Source organism: Amblyomma maculatum, chromosome 3 (genome assembly GCF_055883805.1).
Source record: "Amblyomma maculatum isolate TAMU_Amacu chromosome 3, ASM5588380v1, whole genome shotgun sequence".
Classification (NCBI taxonomy): domain Eukaryota; kingdom Metazoa; phylum Arthropoda; class Arachnida; order Ixodida; family Ixodidae; genus Amblyomma; species Amblyomma maculatum.
In genome coordinates this window covers 84,698,070-84,717,782 of record NC_139346.1, presented here as the reverse complement: position 1 = coordinate 84,717,782, position 19,713 = coordinate 84,698,070, and positions in this window count along the sequence as shown.

Below are 19,713 nucleotides of genomic sequence, written 5' to 3'. Positions count from 1 at the left end.
GCGAGAAAAGAATGACATAGACTGGCACTGCTTTATTTATAAGATTTAGTAATGAGCTGGAGGATGGGCTTTAAAAAAAGGCCTCTCCGTGCCCATCCCTTACCATCTGTGTTTCTTCACACTCCACCTGTCTAATTACATCAACTGACGCAACAAGCTATAATGCAGTATCAATCGTTCTGTGCCCTTTTTTTACAAGTGTCCCATCATGCTAAATTTCTTTCATTCTGCACAGATGCAGTTCGCTCAAACACAATATTTTCAGCGACACAAGATGAGATAGAGGGTGTGATAAAAAGTGGCTGCAACATGCGCCTTGCAGGCTGAAGCTGCTGCAGGAGAGGATCACGAAGAAAGCCGAGGCAAGCTGATTCTTTTATTTTTGTCAGAATGGGAGCATTTTTCGTGTATGAATATGGCAGTAGAACTGTTGTCAACGTTTTCTCATTTCTTGTTTAACAAGTATCTTTGAAATGTTTTTTCGGTGCCTAGGATACCAGTGTTATAACCTTGATTTTTTTAATGCTGATTTTCAATTCTTATAGCTGTCTTTAGCATGCTTTTACAAGCCTGAAAAAACTTGGTATTCTTCATCGAAAAACTAATAAGTATTTGTTTTCACCATCAAAGTGACGTCTGAAAGGGTTCCAGAATAAAGTTGTGTTTCTCTGGAAGGTGCTACTAGTTGAGTACAATTAGCACATCAGTGAAGGTCTTGGTTCATAGTTGTAAACTATTTTTCACATGTGGCATCACTCCTAAGCTAATTTCGTCAAGCCTAAACTACTCTAACAGACACGTTTTTGTGCACAAAGTGCATTATTTACTTACATGGCTGCTGTTTCATATTGCACTTTTTTATATTGACAGGCCGCTCGAGATGCAACGGACACCTCAAGAACAGGTTTGAGAACGGCTAGGGACTAAATAAACAAATCTCACTGTGGCCCTCTGTGTTCTGTCATATTTGCCACTACATTGGCATTGCATTCAGCATGGAACCCAGGGCATGACCCCCGCCCCTCCCAAAATAGAGATGAATATCTAATAAATATCCTCTGAATGTCTCAGGATTATCACCTGTGGTCATGATGTGGGTGTTATATGGACATCCACTATGATCAAAATGAACATCATATGGACATTCTATGGACATAATGTGAACTTGTAAGAACATCATATGGACATCTGATATCTTATCAAGAATATTATATGGACATCCTCTGAACATGACTTGGTTGGCTGGGACCCAACAGGACTGCGCAACTTCTTGTAGTGCCTAAAGCCTCCAGCAGGAAATTCTGCAGGCGTTGCATGATGAGCCCACAGCAGGCCATCTCGGATTTGCACGCACGTTACGTCGAATCCAGGAGAAGTACTACTGGCCGCGACTGCCTGCCGAAGTTGCCCACTACGTGAAGACATGTCGTGAGTGCCAACGACGCAAGACGCCGCCTATCAGACCAGTAGGACTACTAAACCCGATTCCGCCCCCAGACCTGCCCTTTCAACAAATTGGGATGGATCTCATCGGCCCCTTCCCAGCTTCGTCTATGGGTAACAAGTGGATCATCGTAGCCACTGACTACCTTACCCGTTACGCCGAAGCAAAAGCCCTACCAAATGGTACCGCGGCAGAAGTCGCCGAATTTTTTGTCGAACAAATTCTCTTGCGACACGGCGCCCCAGAAGTTCTCATCAGGGACAGGGGAACGGCGTTTACGGCAGAGTTGACGCAAGCCGTCCTGGAATACAGTCATACAAGCCAAAGACGAACAACTGCGTACCGTCCCCAGGCCAACAGCCTTACGGAGCGCCTGAATAAAACGATCGCGGACATGATCGCCATGTACGCCGACGCTGAACACAAGACCTGGGACGCCATCTTGCCGTACGTGATCTTAGCGTATAACACGGCAGTCCAGGAGACGACCAGAGCGACCCCGTTTAAGCTTCTGTAGGGCAGTGAGCCCACGACAACGCTCGACGCAATGCTGCCGCACGTAATCAACGAGGACAATCTTGACGTCGCCGCCTACCTGCAGCGTGCAGAGGAAGCCCGACGACTCGCACGACTACATATTAAAGACCAACAGCGCACCGACAGCCGACGATACAACTTACGACGACGTCACGCAGAGTACACAGGAGACCAAGTGTGGGTTTGGACACCAGTTCGCCGTCGCGGATTAAGTTAAAAGTTGTTGCGTCGATACTTTGGGCCGTACAAAATCATTCGCCGCGTCGGACCACTGGACTATGAAGTCATTCCCGACGGAATGTCAGCATAACAACGGCGATGCGCACGCCCAGAAACTGTACATGTTGTACTACTGAAGCCATGTTACGCGCGTTAAAGAATCTGTGGCGTTTAAACTTTTCAGTGTTTATGTTCAAGTTGCTTTGTTTTGGAACATCGAGGCGATGTTTTTTTTAAGGGGGAAGTAATGCCGCGAAACCTTCAAAACTGTATTTGTTGTTCTTCAACAGCCGCCGGCATACAGGCTTAACACTCTGATTCTGGATCGCGTATCAGTTCCGTAATCTTTGTTTGTTAATGCTCGATTGCGCGAGTCACACCTTTATCAGTTTCGTTGTAGCGCAAGATGCACCGAGATCTATCGCGAATATTCCGGCCGCTCGTGTGTCTTTCCATAATGTTCCAGCCCGTGCTGGTAGCTGTTTGCGACGTTATCTAGATTGTTCTGTGCAGCCTTTAAATTGAGCGTTGACGAGTGTGACGGGCATTCTTTGTTCGACGATAGACCAACACGTTTGCTGCTATCGCCGCCGCCGAGTTGCTTAGTTCTTTTGCGGGCGCAAGTCAGCCCAATAAAGAGTTAATTTCCGTACCATGAAGCCCGTGTCTTCATTTGTGTCATCGCCCCTGGTCACCATCACGTGACAATATATATATATATATATATATATATATATATATATATATATATATATATATATATATATATATATATATAATCTGTCTGTCAAACAGCAACTGCTTTGTGCTTGGTATGGCATATGAAGAAATATTCGTGTGACACTTCAGAAGTCATGCTGTTTACCAATATACAATTCTTTCTAATTTCCCCAGCTTGTCACTTCTGCTACTGACATTTGAGGATGGTGCTTTTTGAGCACTCCAACTCTATTTAACAAGAATATTTCTGAATGCTTATGTCAAGCAGCCTGATATTCTGCATTAATACTGCATTTTTATTTAGTTTTCTCCAGTTTAGTATTGAAAAAGGTCGTTTGAGTATAGCAAACTATACACTATATGGGCAATAGAGATGCGAATATATGGGCACTAGAGGTGCGCCGCAAGGAGCAGTCCTCATTCCACTGCTCTTCAACACTGCCCTTATTCATTTCCAAGAGATTGATAGTAAGAAGAGATTCGGCATGCCCTCTATGCAGATGACATCACTATATGGGTGACAGGAGGCATCTGGGGGAGATGGAACAGGTGCACAAGAGGCTGCTTCGGATGTCCAGCAATGTGCGGAAGAGTGTGGGCTGGCTGCTCCCCGAAAAAGTCAGAACTTCTTGTCATATGCGCAGTCCAGAAGATGACGCTCCGGTTGAAATTACGCTGCATGATGCCGTGATGACTGAGGTAAAATGAACGCATATCCTGGGACTACTAGTTAAGAACAATCAATAAGTGATATTTTATTTTTCCAGAAAACAAGCTGGATAGTTTCCTGGGCTAAAAGCTCCTCAAGAAGCTTGACTAAAGAATAACGGCCTGGGGGCGAGTTGGTGCATGATGGAATTGAACGGCGGCGCAACACGGAAACGGACTCAGACCATGCATGTGGTGCATGCGCATGTGGTGTCCCCTGCTTGTCTGTGTCCGTTTCCGTGTTGCGCCGCCGTTCAATTCCAAGCTTGACTAAGGCCCAAGAGACCACTACGTGGCAGTAGCACACAAAAAGAAAACATAGCAGCAGGATATAGCACTAACAATCGGTATATAGTTGGTTGATAAACAGTCGAAAACATGATATTTTCATTGGACATTAAAAAGAAAAAATCAAATAATTTATTAGTTACATCCTGAAACTGTAAACACGAAACAGTTCAAAACACGAAATTCACATTCGGGATGACAAAAGAAAAAGAAAGTAGTGAAACAAATTCAGTAGCTTGATCGTAAAAAAATGAGTTGTTCGATTTGAAATAAATAAAAAAACAGCAAACAGGAATTTATTGCTTTAAAAAATAATAAAATAAACAGCAAACAGGAATTTTTTTGCTCTAAAAACAAAGACCTGAGCTCTTTTCGGTTGGGGATTACTATGTGCATAAATTTGTTCAGTATTGCTGGTAGATTGCGAGCCAAAGATTGGAGCTTGTAAAATGTACGGAATCGTGGAATTTCCCATAAATCCAGATTTCTGGTGGGAATATTAGTATTTCAGCGTTGTAAACTTGTCAGTGATGCCATGCAGTTTGTAAGATCAGGAGAGGAAAAATAGTATGTTTTTAATAATCAGAATTCATAAACGCGCGAAAGTGAATTCATAAATTCATAAACGAATTCGAGGGTAACAACGCACCAATGATTACTAAGCTGCGTACTGTATGCGAGCCCGTAATGCGCATGGTCACCTGCAATACCACTAACAAGAATGGCAGTATGGAGGAAGTCCCTCTTCGGTTGGTTCAAGACTTTATATTAAGCAGAATTGTGTACGTACCTCCGTTACGTCGAATAAGGACGTGCGACTTAAACCATTTCGAGGTCATAATTAGACCACCATACAAAACTGTGTTGGGACTGTCGGTCAAGAGATCTAGAGAGCGCTTGCTACAGTTTGGAGTGTACAAAATTATGGACGAGCTGATTGAGGTCCACCTCTCAAGTCAATATGCCAGACTGACAGGAACAAACGTTGAGCGCAAGGCGCTGGAAGACTGAAAATCCAGCTGCCCTTGCAACGCGGAAGCAAGCCAGGACATCCCGGAGGAGTGGAGGGGCAAGTTTCGGACACTACCCCTCCTTAAAAACATGCACTCGGAGAATCAGCAAGGAGGAGTGTGAGGGCCAAGATGATGGACAAGAGGTACTTCAAATCATAGGGATGGATGGACTAAACTTTAATGTCCAACAGATAAGGTGATCTACCCACCCCCCGACACGCAGGTCAAGGGGCGGGCGCCGCCGCCTCAGAGGCAGGCCGGGAGGTCTTGGGTCCCAGCAGCCTCTTCAGCCAGTTGGACGAGTAGGAGCTGGAGCTCAGGGTCCGAGCTGCGCAGTAGGGTCTCCCAGGTGTCTCTACCGCCTATATTGTTCGTCCTCCTGTTCGTCGCCACTTTGCGCGGGCGGAGCATAGAAATAGCCGAGGAAACTGCGATCGCGTTAGCTTGCGTCGGAACGGAAGCGAAGTTTGTCATCAGTGACAGCAAAACTGCCATACAAAATTTTAGCAAGGGCAGGATCTCGCCCTTAGCAGCCAGAATCCTAGGCCAGAAAAAGTTGGGTAGGAACATTCAAATAATTTGGACTCCTGCGCACGAAGTAGTCCGCGTCAAATCATAGGGAGCCTTCTTCCTGGATGATACGAGTCCTGTAAGAGGAGTTTCGACCATATCGTTGGTGCATCAATCGGTCAATGGACTTTCTGTTCGGCACGGGAAAATTGTAGAGTTGGAAGAGGTGGTGATCGCCATGGCTCCTTCGCATCCTAATTCTGAATGCATAAATACAGACTCGCAGACTGCGCACAGAAATATTATGTAAGCCAGAATTGCACCGCTAGCCTGCAAGATCCTGAAACAATCTGGCTTATGCGCAAAAGAGCTTATTTTGGAGCCAGATCATCAGAGAGTAGAGGGCAATGAGCGTGCACATGCCGCTGCCCGAGCTTTTATGCCGCGGGTTTCCTCTTCTTCCCTTCCTGAAGTCTGGGTCTCCCCACAACCATTATTATCCTACGCTGACGTATTACAGCACTTTCCAGCACAAACTTTCCTGGCCCAATCAAGGGATTAGATAAAGTATAACAGTGAAATGTACGCCGACTTTCGTGCGCTTTCGTGCGCTTCGTATCTCTAAGAGTGCTTTTCGATGGATTTTAGCCACCCTCCTATTCTACAGAGTTCTGTCTCCACATGCGAATACCTCAGTTCGGCATGAGGCTTCAGTAGCCCATTTTTTCGCGCCTCTGCCCACTCCACGTCTATTTTTTCTTTATCCATGCTAAGCTATTCTTCGTACCAGCCAGGGAATTCATACCGTCATACCTAGCTGCTCGCTCATCAGCCCCAATGTCTCGAGCTCCATCTTCACCACTCATGACGAGCACGAACTTTTTTCAATCTAGCACGTCTGGAAATGATGTTTCCCTGGCAGGCTCGCTAGATTGTTATGAAACTAAGGGCTCAGGATCGGTATATCCGTGCTCGGAGGCTAAGCTAATAGGTTCTCACTTTCCTGTCGGTTCGCATCGCCGGATCCGGCGCCGGATCCACAGGTTTAACCACAAGCTGCACCCGAGCTATTTGTTTTCATTGACTAATATCATCAAATAAGAGGCTATTTGAAAGCTTTAGTAAAGCTCAAAAATTTCCACACCCCTCAATATGGGCAAGCACTCTTGCCCCAAGCACTCTTGCCCCCCTACGTCGCATGCAGCCACACATATAAACCACTGCTGTGTACAAGTGGCTTGTACGCAGGCATGCACCTGAGCTTTCAAATAATCAGGCTGCAGATAAATACACGCACTATACTGCTAGGGAACAAAATATTTTGATTCCAGGCCTGGAGTGCTACGGAGAACAAGAAAGGTAGTCACACGCACATTGCACTGATGTCCCGTGTATGTCCCGACCAGATACATGACTTATGGCGGATGCTGTAGTGGAAGCCTCCGGATTAATTCAGACTATGCTGGGTTCTTTAACATGCGCCAGCAATGCACAGCACACGGGCGTATGTTGCGTTTCGCCTCCCCTGAAACGCAGCTCCACGGGCAGGGATTGAACCCGCCTCCTTAGGTTTAGTGTTAACCACTGAGCCACCGCATCGGGGTGCATTGCATGTACACAGATATCGACAACCACACAACTAAGCATTTTTTTAATCCTGTTAGGTATTGTGACCAATAAGTCATCATATACCCATACACAGACACACCTGTGCACTCCTTTCACTTGTGAATATAATATTGTACGAGGTGTGTTCATAAAGTACGTATTATCAGCACCATACATTTGTACCAGGTGTAGACCAGAGGCACCAAATGAGCATATGTCTCTCTAAGTTTAGTGGAATGCAAATATTGTGTTCTACATTGTACCGCGCAACACCACTAGAGCACCAAACCAGTGATGGCGACATCCATTGGAAAATTGGAACCACACAGTGATATCCGTTTTCTGCATTTGAAGGGCTGCCATTCAAATAAACTTCATGCCGAGCTAGCGGCGGTATACAACGACAATGCCTAGAAGGCACTCAAATGGCGGTCAGAGCACCTCTCGTAGTCGTGACAAAGAATGAACCCTGTATTACCATCCACATCCTTCTAAGCGTTATGTACTTCAGTAATGATATTAGGCAGTCATATATTTTCCTAGTTACCATTACTTCTAAATCGACACTGATTGTCTTTGACAATATCAAGAATTAAAGTAAAACTTTAAGGAAAGGAAATTCACATACGCAGTACCTAAACTGACATTATTAAAATGGCAGTTTTTTTTGTACTCTGCTTTAATAATGGCAGACCATTTACAGCGTATGGATTTTACGTTAATCATCCAGAATGCTTGTAAATGCTTAGAAAATGATATGTAAGCATTGAAAAAATGCAACCCCATCAGCGATGGTAAAACATGTTAATTACAATAAACATGTCCTACTTGCCATAAATTGCAAGTGGGTTATCCACGGCTGCACCCTAAGGGTCGAGTAGTAGAACGTTATTTTCTTGCTATGTTGTCTTCTAAGGGTCAATCGAGGCCAAGAATTGCGCCGAAATATATATCGAGATATCGACTTTCGATATTAGTAGAGTTATCATCAAAGGTTCCGGATAGCTAAAATGCAAACCAAAACAGGGGCAACGAAGTATGCCTCGTCCAGCAGTTTTGATTTAAACGGGGACGTTGCAAACGAGACGCTGCAATTCCCGAAACTGTGGACCACATAAACTGTGAAAACGAACAGTCGCGTCTGTTGTAACGCTCTACTTTATTCAGTAAAGTGGCCCATTGAATCCCTTCTGGATATATATATATATATATATATATATATATATATATATATAATATATACATATATAGATCACGTCACCGTACGTCAATAAACCCCCAATTTATATATATATATATATATATATATATATATATATATATATATATATATATATATATATATATATATATATATATATATATATATATATATTGTCACAGAAGCCAGTGAAACTGGTTCAGCAGGTTTACTTACAACTAAGTAAAAGTATCGGCAAGATCAGGCACGGAACCGACTGGCGGGCGAGCACCGAGAGCGAAGAAGACGAGCGCGTGCCAGTCTCCCGAGCTCGCCACATGACGGCGCCAGTAAGATAACATTGCGGCATTGCCCCTCCCGGTGGGAGAGGCATCGACCCGATGCCGAGTGGCGAGGTCGAGGATAACCCTGGTCGGCGAGGATGCGCGTTTACATCAAGTAGTTAAAAGAAGCAAAGAAAAAAAAACACATGTAGCTTGACCTAGCGGGAGTAGAAGGGCTTCATCCTGGCGACATGTACGACTTCCGATTGTGCTTGTCGTCGGGATAAGCGAACAGTTCCTTGCGGGGTCACTTCGTAGGTGACGTAGCTGAGTTTGCGTTGTACTTCGTACGGGCCGAAGTAGCGGCGCAGAAGCTTCTCGGAGCGACCCCGCTGGCGAACAGGTGTCCACACCCAAACCTGATAGCCAGGGTTGTAAATTACCTCCCTGTGACGAAGGTTATACCGTCGAGCATCTTTAACTTGCTGTGTCCGGACTCTCACTCTAGCCAGCTGGCGAGCGGCCTCGGCATGCTGGACGAATTGGTCGGCACCGGCAATCGATGGGTGGGCAACATGTGGCAGTAGCATTGCGTCCAGCATGGTGACAGCTTCGCGACCGTACACCAAACGAAACGGTGTAAAGCGGGTCGTTTCCTGGACTGCGGTGTTATAAGCAAATGTTGCATACGGTAGTATCTGGTCCCAGTTCTTATGATCTTCGTCGACGTACATAGAAAGCATATCGGCGATGGTCTTGTTGAGTCGCTCAGTAAGGCCATTCGTCTGAGGGTGGTAAGCTGTTGTTCTGCGATGACAAGTGCCACTGAGCCGCATCACTTCCTGCGTTAGAGCTGAAGTAAATGCCGTGCCTCTGTCAGTTATAACGATCGCAGGGGCACCGTGACGAAGGACTAGATTAAAGATGAAAAAGTTCGCAATATCAGTAGACGTGCCACTGGGAAGAGCTTTCGTCTCACAATAGCGGGTCAGATAATCTGTGGCGACTATAATGTACCTGTTGCCCAATGATGACGTAGGAAATGGCACGAGCAAGTCCATACCGACTTGGTGAAAAGGTACTCGCGGAGGAACAATAGGCTGCAGCAGGCCGGCCGGCTTGACAGGTGGTATCTTCCGACGTTGGCAATCACGGCACGTCCTAACATAGCGCTGAACCATAGCGGCAAGCTTGGGCCAGTAGTACTTTTGTCGTACTCGTGCCAAGGTGCGCGGAAAACCGAGATGTCCGGCAGAAAGCTCGTCGTGGCATGCCTGCAAAACGTCGGTACGGAGCGGTGTTGGGACAACCAGCAGATACTGAATGTCTGTGGAAGCGTAGTTTTTCTTGTAGAGGACGCCGTCACGCAAGCAGAACGACGACAGGCCACGCGTGCAAAGGCGAGGCGGCGATGAGGCGGTTCCTTCGAGGTAATCGATGAGGGGCCGCTGTTCGGTGTCGTCTCGCTGCTGTTGAGCGAGATCTGGCGTCGAGAGAGCGCCAGGAAAGACGGAGTCATCTGTTTCACTTGAAGAACACGGGATAGGGTCTCGGGATAGGCAGTCAGCGTCACTGTGTTTCTTGCCGGACTTGTACACAATAGTGACATCGAACTCCTGTAAGCGGAGACTCCAGCGGGCTAACCTGCCTGAAGGATCTTTCAGGTTCGCTAACCAACAGAGTGAGTGGTGGTCGCTGACCACTCTAAACGGCCGACCATACAAATACGGCCGAAATTTTGTTACCGCCCACACAACTGCAAGGCATTTCTTTTCGGTAGTAGAATAATTCGCTTCGGAACGAGACAGGGTGCGGCTGGCGTAAGCAATCACCCGCTCAACGCCTTCTTGCCACTGAACGAGAACTGCACCGAGGCCCACGTTACTGGCGTCGGTATGCAATTCTGTGTCGGCCTCCTCGTCGAAGTGGCCAAGTACGGGCGTTGTTTGAAGGCGCTTGCGAAGCTCCTCGAAGGCCCTTTGCTGCTCGTCGGCCCAGATGAAAGGCTGGTCGTCCTTTGTTAGACGAGTCAATGGTTCCGCTATTCGGGAGAAGTGCACAAATCTCCTGTAATATGCACAGAGGCCCAAAAACCGACGTACGGGACTTTTATCATTGGGGGTCGGGAAAGCAGCTACAGCAGCCGTCTTCTCTGGATCAGGGCTAATTCCCTCAGCACTCACGACGTGACCCAGGAACTTGAGCTGTTGGAATGCAAAGTGGCATTTTTCTGGTTTTAATGAGAGTCCGGCCCCGCGGATGGCATTTAGCACGGCCGTCAATCGTTTGAGGTGCTCTTCGTAGGTCGCAGAGAAAATGACAACGTCGTCAAGGTAGACGAGGCACGTTTGCCATTTCAGGCCGGCTAGGACAGTGTCCATCATTCTTTGAAAGGTTGCGGGAGCGGAACACAAACCGAATGGAAGCACCTTAAATTCGTACAGTCCGTCAGGAGTAATGAATGCGGTCTTCTCTCGATCACGTTCGTCGACTTCGATCTGCCAGTACCCGCTGCGTAGATCGAGCGATGAAAAGTATCGGGCGTGGCGAAGTCGGTCGAAGGAGTCATCGATTCGAGGTAATGGGTAGACGTCCTTTTTCGTAATTTTGTTAAGCCTCCTATAGTCGACGCAGAATCCGTGCAGTGCTCCGTCCTTTTTAGCGACCAGCACAACTGGTGACGCCCATGTGCTTGTGGACGGCTGGATCACATCATCGCGGAGCATTTCATCAACTTGCGCCCGAATAGCCTCTCGTTCTTTCGGCGATACTCGGTAGGGGTGTTGGCGGATAGGGCGCTCGGTGGGATCAACTATAATTCGATGTTTGGTTACTGACGTCTGTTTCACTTTGGAAGTGACGGCAAAGCAGTCACGGTAAGTGTTCAGAATTGCTTGAAGGCAGCGTTTCTGGGTAAGAGACAAAGCTGGATTCACGTCAGTTTGAACAGTATGTCCAGTGCTCTCGGGAGGGTTCTCGTTGGCCAGCGAAAGGGCGCAATGGGCGGATGGCGCACTGACTTCGTCAAAATAAGCGATAGCTGTACCTTGCGGTAAATGGCGGTATTCGGCACTAAAGTTCGTTAAAAGCAGTTCAGTTCGTTTAATTTTCAAGGCGAAGATCCCCGAGCAACGCAGACTTGTAGGCTCAACAATAAATTCACGTTCGTTTCCACGAGGCCTTGAAAGGCGAGGGGGTTGTCGCACTGCACTGTAACAAACATGCTGGTGCGTGGAGGTAGAGTGACATGGTCATCGCACACTCGGAAAACTGGCCTGTCTGTGTAGTCGTCGCTGTGTTGTCTGTGCTCATCGGAAATTGCGCGGTGAGTGGAAAACATCACCATAAAGTCATGGAGGTCGATGATTGCGTCGTTTTCTCTAAGAAAATCAAGGCCGAGAATCAGGTCCTTGGAGCACTCTGCTAGCACAACAAAGCAGCACTTCGATCTGCCAGTACCCGCTGCGTAGATCGAGCGATGAAAAGTATCGGGCGTGGCGAAGTCGGTCGAAGGAGTCATCGATTCGAGGTATCTACAAGGGCAGTCGTGTTGTGGTTATCAACGACGATCGGTATTTCGGCGGAATGTAGCTCACCGTCGACAAAGTGCGGCTTGTCAGGGATCGTCGGGCTGACGGGTCGTTCGTTGCGTCGAATTACGGCGTCGAAGGTAAGCTTCTGTGATCTTCGGGAGGTCGTCGGACTCGTTGGTCGTGCGGTGCGTCAATTGGGGGCGTCGGAGGAAAGCTTCGGCGATCGTCGAAAAGTGGTCGGATTGTTGATCGGAGCGAAGGGTCGGAGGTCGGTATGTGGGATCGAATCAGTAAGCGGAGGATGTTGGTAGTAATGTCCATCGACGGCGGCCCTACCCCCGAGGGTCGCCGTCTTCAGTTTTCCCGGTGCGGACTTCGGGACTGCCTGAGGAAAGAACGGCGGCTAGTTGAAAACTGACTCGACGGTGGTGACCTGGGCCGGCTTGCACGATAAAGTCCAAGCTAAGTCCAGACTTAAATGGTGTCTTTAGAAAGACCAAGCTTATTTAAGACGGCTCGTGTTCCGAACGTCGAACGCTTCGGGTTCATGTTCACCATAGTGGCTTCCCAGAACGGCCTCAGCAACCACTTGAGGCATTTTTCCTCGTAACACAATCTTAAGCCGCAAAAAGCAGTGGCACGGATTTTACACAACGCAAAATTGACGGAATGTGTACATCTTACAGCAGGGACAGTGCCAGCGCATCCCTGTATTTCCCTAATTTCTCTACTTAGACACCTGGCGTCCTTGTGTCTTAACCAAGACAGCATTAGAGTCGTAATCATACAAGCGACTTATTCAAGTCAGGACTAAAGCCCAGTCTTGACTCCAGTCTTAAGCGGCCATGCTAGTGGCCTATTCTTTAGACTCCAGTTAAGTCTGGACTTAGCTAAGACAGTCTTAAGATTGTTTTGTGCAAGCGGGCCCTGGACTGGCGTCGCTGGAGGGACGCAGGTGGGACGTTGTCGCTGAGGTATTGGTCGATATCCCGAGGTCGTTCGCCATAGCGCGGCCGAGGGGCATCCGGGGAAAATCCGCGCAAGCCCATCCGACGGTACGGGCTATGGCGCAGAACGTGACCGGCTTCGCCGCAGTGGAAGCACAAAGGCAGATTGTTCGGCGTGCGCCACGCGTGTGCTTTGCGAACCGGTGGTCGAGGTTCAGGCACACCAGTCGAAACTGGATATTGCGGTGGAGGACGTGCGGGAGGAGCAGGGTTGCTGGGTGCCAATTGTTCAGGCGCAGGGGTGCGCAACACGTCGCTGTACGTCATGATCTGTGGTGCAGGCGGCTGGGGTGACGGTACTGATGGCACTGCTTGGCGGAGCTCTTCGCACACCATATCCGAGATGCCCCCAACACGTGGATGTTCTTCGAGAGAGAGCAGCTTTTGCAGCTCTTCGCGCACGATGCTTCGGATAAGTTCGCGAAGGGCTTCCCTGTCGTTTCCAGCCATTGGCAAGCGGAAGTCTATGGCAGCGATGTTTGCTGAGCGATCAAAATGTACAAATCGCTGATTCAAGGCACGCTCGATGCTTGTTGCTTCTTTCGTAAAATCAGCAACAGTACGTGGAGAGTCACGTACAAGGCCAACGAACAACTGCTCCTTGACGCCTTGCATAAGGTAGCGCACCTTCTTTACCTCCGACATGGAGGGATCCGCCCGGTTGAAAAGGCGAGTCATTTCTTCCACAAACATGGCGACGCTTTCATTAGGCCGCTGTGCTCGGGACTGTAGAGTGAGTTCGGCCATCTCTTTTCTTGCATCGTTGCCGAATGTTGCGAGCAGCTGCCGCCGGAAATCCCAATGGTAGCCTCATGGTTTTCGAACCACATCTTGGCGGAGTCTTCTAGTGCGAAATAAACATTCTGCCATTTTCGCTCCTCGTCCGACGCATTAAATACAGCGACCCGGGCGTAGCTGGTCAGCCAGTCCTCAACGTCTTCGAACTTGTCGCCATGAAACGGTGTGGGCATACGTGGAGTATGGCAGATCAGCTGCTGGGCACTCACGGGAAGCTGAGTGGTCTGAATTGCCGCTGTAGTCATCGTGGTTCGCGGTGGGGAAACAAGAGGACCACACTCGGGTGCTAAGCCTCTCAAGCGACGGCTCGCCTTGTGCACAAGTGTCGTGTCCACGGTGTGTAGATGGGCGTAGGGGGCAGCCAGAGGCTCTTCGTACATGGGATCTACCCAGCACCTCCGCCAAAAATGTCACAGAAGCCAGTGAAACTGGTTCAGCAGGTTTACTTACAACTAAGTAAAAGTATCGGCAAGATCAGGCACGGAACCGACTGGCGGACGAGCACCGAAAGCGAAGAAGACGAGCGCGTGCCAGTCTCCCGAGCTCGCCACATTGCGGCGCCAGTAAGATAACATTGCGGCAATATATATATATATATATATATATATATATATATATATATATATATATATATATATATATATATAATATTGTAGCAATCCTGAGGAAGAGGAAGAACACATAGAAGAAGAAAGGGAAAAGGACGTTAAGAAAGACGAGGAGACTCTCGTGCCCGTGCCGAACGCGCTGCCGTTGACCAGCTGAGCTCCCTGCCCTATCGCCTTGTTGTTCAGCGCTCCGACGTCTCTTACCCCGTCGTAAAAAATTGGTGGAGGTGCTGGGTGTCGATCCCAGTACCTCTCGCTTCATGTAGTGCAGCTATCCTGAATTATGTGACGCTCCTTAGTTCTTCCCTTGACAACCTCGCTACTAACTCACCTTCTGACGAGAAGCTTCTTGCGATGATCAGCGCATCGTTGAACACCTCACAACGACAGATGTTGAAGAACCTCTTGTCCCAGCACATGTCCGTCTTTGATTTCGCGCAATCCGACGGCTCTCAACGTTTTCGCTGATTGACAGGAGAGATGCGCTCCAGGTCACGATAGAGGCCGTGATACTTGGAAATACATTTTGAAAATAGTCCAGGAGTACCTGATAGAATCCAGAGCCACACAAGACTGAAAGAAGAGAATTGCGGTGTCGTCTGATGGTTGCCGTGGCGGGTTTCTGGTGGGACTGGGCTTCAGTTGTGAGAGACCGGGCAATTTGGCGGCACTCCTCTGCATATCGGGCAGCTTCGGAAGCAGCGGTATACTCAGATGCGTCTGGTTGGTACGCAAGAATGGTATCTAGTGGAGCAGAAGGGTGATGGCCGTAAAGAAGATAGAACGGAGAGAAACCGATAGTTGACTGGGTAGCAGCATTGTATGCGTACGTTAAATATGGAAAGAGGAGATCCCACTCAGAGTGGTCGGAGGAGACGTACTTAGAAAGCATGTCACCAAGGGTTCGAGTAAAGCGTTCAATGAGTCCGTTAGTCTGCGGATGATAGGCGGTAGAGGTTCGGTGAAGTATGTGGCACTTGTTCAGGAGCGCTTTAACAACGTCAGATAAAAAAGACGCGTCCTCTGTCACTGAGTAATTCACGGATTGCGCCGTGACGAAGGACGAATCGTTGCAAAATAAATGAGGCTACATCTGATGCTGTGGAAGATGGGAGAGCAGCGGTTTCAGCATATCTCGTCAGGTGGTCAACCGCGATGGAAGCTTAACGGTTTCCAGCGGCAGTGCACAGGAGCGGACCGTGTTAATCAATAACTACGCGATCAAAGGGGCGTAGTTGGCAAGTTAAAGGCTGCAACTCGCCAGCAGAACGATGAGCAGGGGACTTCCGACGTTGACAGCCGAGGCATGAGCGAACGTATTTGAGGACGAAGTTGTGCATGCCCCTTGAGTAGTATCGTAAGCGTAGCCGATGATATGTCTTGTTTACTCCCGCATGACCGCTCTGTGGATCAGCATAGAAGCAGTCGCAGACTTACGAGCATAGGTGGCGGGGAATGACTAGCAACCATTTGCGACCATCAGCCCTGTAGTTCCGGCGATAAAGAAGTTTCTCGCGAATGGCAAGGTGTGATGCTAGTTGGCGAAGAGCACGCGATGGAGAAGCAGCCCATAGATCGAAGAGGAGATCAATAAGAGAGGCTAGCCAGGGGTCGCTCCACTACTCAGAAGGCATGCCACTGATGTGAAGTGATATTGGCGAGGCGTCCGAGGTGGAAAGGCTGGCGACGTCAGCTCGTAGGAGGCAGCGAAAAATGGCATCAGCGTCTTGATGCTTGCGGCCACAGCGGTAGACTAGATTGTAATCAAATTCTTCGAGACGGAGAGCCCACCTGGCTAGCCGGCCGGATGGATCTTTCAAGAAGGAAAGCCAGCACAGCGCATGGTGGTCCGTCAAAACTTCAAAAGGGTGGCCATAGAGGTAAGGGCGGAATTTGTTCTGAGTCCAAACTATTGCCAAACACTGTTTTGCAGTTACCCAGTAATGTGACTTCGCCTTCGGTAGTGTTTGGCTCGCATAGACGACGACGTATTCAGCAAATCCAGATTTCCGCTGAGCGATTACAGCGCCGAGACCGATACCACTGGCGTCGGTGTGTACTTCGGTAGGGCCGTCGGGTCGCAGTAACGCAGGACGGGCGGTGTTGTGAGGGTGCAACGCCACATATTGAAGGCTTCGTCGCATGACGTGACCAGCGAAAAGTCGGAACTGCCCGAAGAAGCTGTGTCAAAGGGACAGCAATGGAAGCGAAGTCTTGTATGAACCGACGAAAGTAGGAGCACAATCTTAAGAAGCTGCGCAGGTCTTTGATGGATCTCGGCTTAGGAAAGGCAGCGACAGCACGAAATTTACCCGGGTCTGGAGAAACCCCTTGGAGACAACGTGCAGTAAAATGGTCAGTTGACAGGCTGCAAAACGAGACTTCTTTAAGTTTAGCTGCAAACCAGCATCAGAAAGGCAGGTCACAAGGTGCTTCAGGCGGTAGAGATGAGTGTCGAAGTAAGGAGAAAAGACGATAATGTCGTCGAGATAGCAGAGGCAGGTTTTTCATTTCAGTCCACGCAATAGGGTGTCCATCATTCTCTCAAATGTCGCAAAAGCATTGAAAAGGCCGAAAGGCATAACTGTAAATTCGTACAGGCCATCTGAAGTAACACAGATGATTTTAGAGCGCTCGGCCACTTCCAACGGGACCTGCCAGTATTCTGAAAGTAAATCCAGGAAGGCAGAGACATCAGCTACTTGCAGTCTATTGTGTCATCTATGCGTGAAAGAGGATAGATGTCTTTCTTCGTAATCCTATTAAGTCGGCGGTAATCTAGACAGAAGCGGATGGAACCATCCTTCTTTTTAAAGAGCACAACAGGCGAAGCCCAAGGACTGTTTGAGGGCTGTATAACGCCGTTTTGGAGCATCTGGTCTACTTGCTCTTCAATACCTTGGCGCTCTGATAGTGAGACACGGTAGGCCCACTTTCGCAATGGTGTATGGTCTCCAGTGTCGATACGATGAGTGACAGCTGAACTTTGGCCCAGGCAATTTTGATGGGAGTCGAAGGAGGAGCTGAACTGTTGAAGGAGCGCAAGAAGTTGCGCTCGCTGAAGCGGAGGAATACCGGCCTCGATCGAGTGGCGGGACAGGTATGTGGAAGACGAAGCTGGTACAGAAAGTGGAGGGCTGAGCGCAGTCATGGCTATGGCGCGGTGCGCCGTCAGCCTGCACGGAGAATAGATGCGATGGGTTTTAGGCTCCCGAGACATTCATCTTGGCGCAACGAAGTGGGGTAGTTAAACGGATTAGAGACCCAGAACGCAGAGGAGCCAGCAGAAATGGTGAGTACAGCATAGGGCAACGAAAGGAACTTTCGGCGCAGAAATTTATGTGCTGGCGTGAAGAGGACAGTTTGGTCGCACACAGTCACAAGTGATATTTACAAGCAGGGCACAAGAGGGAGGAATGTCGATGTCTTCAGCAACGAGGGCTTTAGCGCATAGCGTTGTCTCACACGGGCTCGGACAGCGCAGAAAATAAGATTTCAGCGCGAGTACAATCGATTATAGCGACATGACGCGACAGGAAATTCCACCCTAAAATTACAGCGTGTGAGCAACTTGGCAGCACGAGCGCTGGCCGTTCGCAACGAAAGTCCTCCAATTGGCGTCTTCACTTTCTTTAAAGAGCTACATAGGTTTTGCGTCCATTACCGATATCACAACACCAGTGTCGATGAGGGCCATGACAGCAACAACCTCGACGAATACTTCAATAAGGTTGGCTGGCGACAGATGAGGACTTGGGAAGTTCAACGGAGTCGCAGTTCTCACCTAAGGAACTGCGGCCTCTAGTTTTCCTCACGTGAAGTGTTCTGTCGACGTCGCATCGGAGAGATATAGCGGCGTCGCGGCGACGGTGAACGGCGGCCGGACACGGCTGAGCTGTCTAGAAGAAATGACGGCTTGCTGGAGGCTCAGTAGGCGCGGAATACTGAGGCATCGAGCACCAGTACCCAGAACCGTGAATAGGTGGTACTAACACTGGGAGACGGTTTCGGCAATACCAGAAAATATTCAAGTGTAACAAATGAGCCGGTTATCTGTTGTGCGCCAGGAATTGAATAATCTGGCGCAGACCGGGAGCTAGGTGGTTGAAGGCTCTTCATGGAGCGACATAAGAGAAAGCTGTGAAGCAACTTCTCGAATGAAGCTCTTGATTTATGGCATGAGCACAGATTGTTCCCCCGCATCTGTCAGGCCAGCAAGCGACTCAGTGTGCATGGTATTCGCGTGAGGAGTTATGGCCCTTTGTTTGCGCAGTTCATCAAAACTTTGACATAGTGTGACAACTTCTGCGACGGTGCGGATATCTCGAGCTATCAGCATCTGAAAGGCGTCGTCATCAATGGCTTTCAAAATGTGCTTGATCTTGTCGGCCTCTGACATCTGTGCGTTCACGCGCTTGCACAAGTCGACGACGTCCTCGATATAACTTGTGAATTTCTCACCAACCTGCTGAGACCGCGCACGCAAGCGCTGTTCAGCGCGGAGTTTTCTCACAGCCGGACGACCGAAAACTTCAGAGAAGCTGGCTTCGAACACGGACCATTATTGAGGTACTGAGACGTGATCTAGAAGCACGTGAGGAATAGTCTGCGTACCAGCAGTTCCAGCGCACACACTGAGAGCGATGTAACTGGCGATAGCACGCGGAAGCTTCTTCATCTTCGCACGCACATTTTCATCTTTACAAATTGGCAAAGGAATTGACAAAAAGCAGTTACAAAAAAGGTGGTGAGTGCGTTTTCTGCACACAACAATAGGACATAAATACGCAACGTTAATAGAGCAACAACCTCACTGCTGTACAAGAAAACAAGGATGTGTTTCATGTCGTGTACAACAAAACAAAGTGGAATGAGAGGTGTCGGAAAAGAAGGAACAAGAACTAAAACATGGGGTACATGTATCTGCAACATTCAAAACGCCACAGTTCCGACTGGTGTACAAGAAAAAACAAGAATGCGATGTCACGCCTTGTGCAACAAAACACCGTTTTTTTGTTGTTTTTTTTACCTTGGCAAGCCAAGAAGCTGCGCGCAAAGCGCCTGCATTTGAAACACTGTCATCGATTCCGAATGTATGGCGGACTTTGTAATGAATGTAGGTGACATGAATGTATTCAGGCCGCGTTGTGCGGTCGAAATTTAGGACTATGTGTTTTGTCTTGATTTTTGTATTGCTTCACCGGATGGGTATTTAGCGGGCTACAATTACACCTTGTTCGTCCATTTATTCTTCTA